Below are 4,269 nucleotides of genomic sequence, written 5' to 3'. Positions count from 1 at the left end.
CACTCACAGCTCTGTACAGGAAAAACACTTGTCTCCCACATTCTGGGTGAGTGCTACTGATCAGCCGGTAACTAAGACATGAACAGGATGCAGTGAAGTCCCATGGCAGAGCACAGAGACACATTTGAGCATGCAATCTGATACTGAAAATAGAACTGCCAGCTGTTCCTTCTACGTAGTGATATCATATTCCCCCAATGGAAAGGGGTAAAAAAAATATTAAGAAAGTAGGAAATGGAATGAATTGGTAATAGCGTTACTTCCTTTCTCTGGAGTACCTTTAACTATCTGCATCACAAATAAAGATTGACTCAAGTCAGGAAAGTAACGGAATAGGTTTGTCTTCTAAGTTCTCTCAAATAACCTTCTTAGCTGTTCTAGTATGTGTGCTAACTGGAAAGTAAACTCCCAGTGCTTTCCTCCATCTATGTCTTAACAAATTTTATTCTGTCATAGCCCACTAGGTTCCCATTTCCATGTTTTGCCATCTGGATCTCATCTTTATAAATACAAGTTACATTCACCCACTTGGCTCACTTCATCTGTAGAAACTTGTTAAATAGCTTTAAAGATGATTTACTAAAAAAACTAGAGCTAAAGATTTAACAGGAGAAGAGATTAAGTAGAGAACTTCTTACTTTAACGTCAAAGTTACGTTACCAATGACTTTTGGCTTCCCGCATCGATCAGCTGATTACTGCCCTCCTTTACATTTGTTCTCTGGCTTGGTATGCTTGTTCTAGCACATTAATTACTCAAAAGGTACTCACAATCAAGACACAGATTTCAAACATCTGAAATACAACTGTGTGGTATCAGAAAATTAAGAGTCCAAATACCGGGACTTTGTTTCTGAAGCAGTACAGAACACCCTCACCGAGCCCAAGAGAGTTAAATTTTCATTTAAACTAGTTCTCTTTAGCTCACTAAATTACTTTTCAACAAAACAGTATCAAGATCCAACAAGATAATATCAATCTGAATAGTTTTACTCAGTCAGTTATTTCAGTTATATTTTTAAATTAAGTGTTCATGCAAAAATGCAAATTCTATTCTAAGTTTTTTAAAAAATGGCCTTGGAAGAGTTCCCCTATGGCCATGAACAGCATGCCAACTAATTGCTCCTGCCTTCTCCAGATCAGCACAGAGCCATCTTCTTCCTAGTTAATGTTTTTGTATCTCTAGTAGTTCAAGTGATATAGATCCATGCTGGCACAGAAATTTTCCATTTATTCCTCAAAATAATGTACAGGACCATACAGTAAAATGTTTCTTCTCCTTCAGTCTGAAAGAAAGAAATGGGAGAAGGGACAAGGACTTGGGGGTGTTCAAGAATGATAAACTGAACATGAGCTGTGCTTGCAGCCCACAAAGCCAGTTGTATCATGGCCTGCCTCAAAAGTATGGCCAGCAGGTCAAGGGAAGCGATTCTCCCGCTCTGCTTCACTTGTAAGACCTGGCCTGGTGCACTGCAGTCAGCCCTGGAACCCCCAGTACAAGAAAGATGTGGACCTGTTGGAGTGGGTGCAGAAGAGGGTAACAAATACGATCAAGGGGCTGGAGCTGCCTGTGAAGAGAGGCTGAGAGAGTTGGGGTTGTTCAGCCAAGAGAAGGTTCCAGGGAGACCTTGTAGCAGCCTTCCAGTACTTAAAGAGGGCCTACAAGAAAGATGGGGAGACTTTGTCATGAAGTATAGCAATAGGGCAAGGTATAATTGTTTTAAACTAAAGTGAGGTAGATTTAGATTAGATAATAAGGAAAAAAATCTTTACTCAGCGTGGTAAGACTCTGGAATAAGTCGTCCAGAGAGGCTGTGGATGCCCCATCCCTGGAAGTGTTTAAGACCAGGTTGGATGGGGCTTTGAGCAACCTGATCTAGTGGGTGGAAACCCTGCCTAACATACAACCAGGTCAGTTAGTCAAAACGGAACACTTCCAATCTCTAAGCATTCTACCAAGTATCTCAAAGTCCGCCCAGCAATCAACAGGTACACCCCACAGCTGTGGTGCCATAAGCTTTGTTTGAGGTGCCCATTTGGGTAATGAACCACTGCCTTGTGCTCCAGTATCAATCTGAAAATGAAATTTTAAAACTGTAGTAAAAATGGGCCAGGCCAAAAAGGAATGCCGGACAGTAAAAAAACTATCGGATTACTTCTGTAACGTTCTGTCAAGCAGGGCTAACATTGGCTAATAAATTGACTAGTAAAGTTTTCATTTGACTAGAGATTTAACAGCAGGCCCACTGTCTTCAAGGACTAATATTGCCTCTGGCTGGTTCTCAATACCAACTGACAGTCCAACTTCTTCTGGGCTAAATTTTAATGTTTGTCCGATCTTAGCAAGGCACCATCTGGGACACAGAACCACACCATCCTCAGCAAATGGGCTAGACAAATTGCACTGTCCTCACTCTAGCTGTCTGCACACTGAAGGAAAACATTATTATTCTCTACCTTCCAAAAATGTTGAACCCAGACTCTGAGATTTGGGATCCCCTTATAGCGTAGGCCTAACAAATCTCTAGTCTTGTGTCATGATGCATCTCCTGCGTTGCTGGAGTTTCACTCACAGACCAAGGAAGATGGAAGAAAGCGGACATGAAATAGGAACCTCACTGTTTTCTAAGAATGTCATGAATGTACATGGGCCTTTGTAATTGCTCTCAGACTACAGCAAGAGAACAAAACCAAACTCTGTATCCACTGTATTTGCAATTATTGAGAATGAAAACAAACAAACAAACAAAACCCACAAAAACAAAACAAAACAAAACAAAAAAACTGCCAAAAGAACAGGGCTTGACTTGGTAATAATCTCTCAACTGTTTTGTGTTATTCTCCGACCTTGTTAAAAGCCACCTTGCCAGGAGCCTGCCACTTTACCATCCAGCTGCACTTGCCACCAAAATGAATTACTACCTTGCACTAGTGGTTCAAATGGCCTCCTGATAGGAACTGCAGGAAGAGCAGAAAATAGTGCAAAACTCAAAATGATGTATTATCACTCAAATGTTAAAACTCTACTTGTCAAAGACTGTAATTAGAGCTGGACCAAAGCAATGTTAGCTCAGCTGCCTCTGAACACACCTGTTTCAATTTAATTTGTAATAATTAGGATGCCTAGGGAACCAGGAAAAAATGCTTTTCAGTTACTGTTTCAAATAGCGGAGTTTTCATGTGCCATTTAAAGTCCTGTTTTTCAGAACAGACTGCTGACTTGCTAATGCTAGCAAAATGAAATAAAGCAAAATATTTTTAGCAGCAGGAAGTTGTTACTTGCTACTGCCAATTACATGCCTTGTACTTGAACAGTGACATTTTTTCCCCTTTGCTTATTCTTCAAGATAGGTAAGAGCTGGCTTAGGTCTCCCTGCATGAGAATTTGAACAAAACTCAGTCCCCTGGAGCTGGCCGACACTTCTGGAGTCATAGCCAATACTGGCAACAATCTGCTGTGACAGAGCAAACAACAGTGTCCTAGATCCACTCTTCAGAAAAGGGGGAAGGAGAAGATTAAGCAAGAGACTTGGATCTGTGGACTTTGGCAAAAGGCTGGATACCTTGTCATGCTAATAAAATTACTGAATTTGGGGAGGAGAAAATTGGGCAGAGGACGGGGAAATAAAAGCAAAGCATAAAAATTACAGAAAAATAGATATTTATACTCTAAGTTAATTTATCAAACTGACAAGAGATGAATCATCCATGATTAAAATGGATACAAGATTTCTTTATATCACAATCATTACTTACAACTCTTTTAAATGTTCATGGAGGAGTCAAGTATCCTCATCTTTTAATTTAAAATGTGATCTTGAAAGCCAAAGTAAGACTATTGGCAAAAATAAGTTTCTACAGGAACAGTGCCCAAACAATGATTTCTTCAAAAACAGAGTATCTTAACCATCATCATGGCTTTTTATGGCTTTTTTTTTTTTTTTTTTAACCTACACGGTAAACCATACAGACCTCAAGCAGCTCACATAAAACTCGATCTCTAAATAACACCACGATGATAGCAGGTAATACCTAGAGTCAGTGGTATAGCTTCACACTTCTACTTGTGACTTTTAAAAATACAACACAAGCACATACCATTCTAAGTTAACTAATGCAAATTGTATTTTGACAGGTAAAGGTCCATTATTTTAATGACTGCCCTTTGGTCTGCTGCCAGTGGAGACAACCATACTACTACACATTTTTCCATTTCAGAACACACAAAAAAAGACCTGCAGAAATGCAGAGAGTTATCTACTGAATATCG

Source organism: Aythya fuligula, chromosome 3, assembly GCF_009819795.1.
Source record: "Aythya fuligula isolate bAytFul2 chromosome 3, bAytFul2.pri, whole genome shotgun sequence".
Lineage (NCBI taxonomy): Eukaryota > Metazoa > Chordata > Aves > Anseriformes > Anatidae > Aythya > Aythya fuligula.
Note: the sequence above shows the minus strand (reverse complement) of the source record.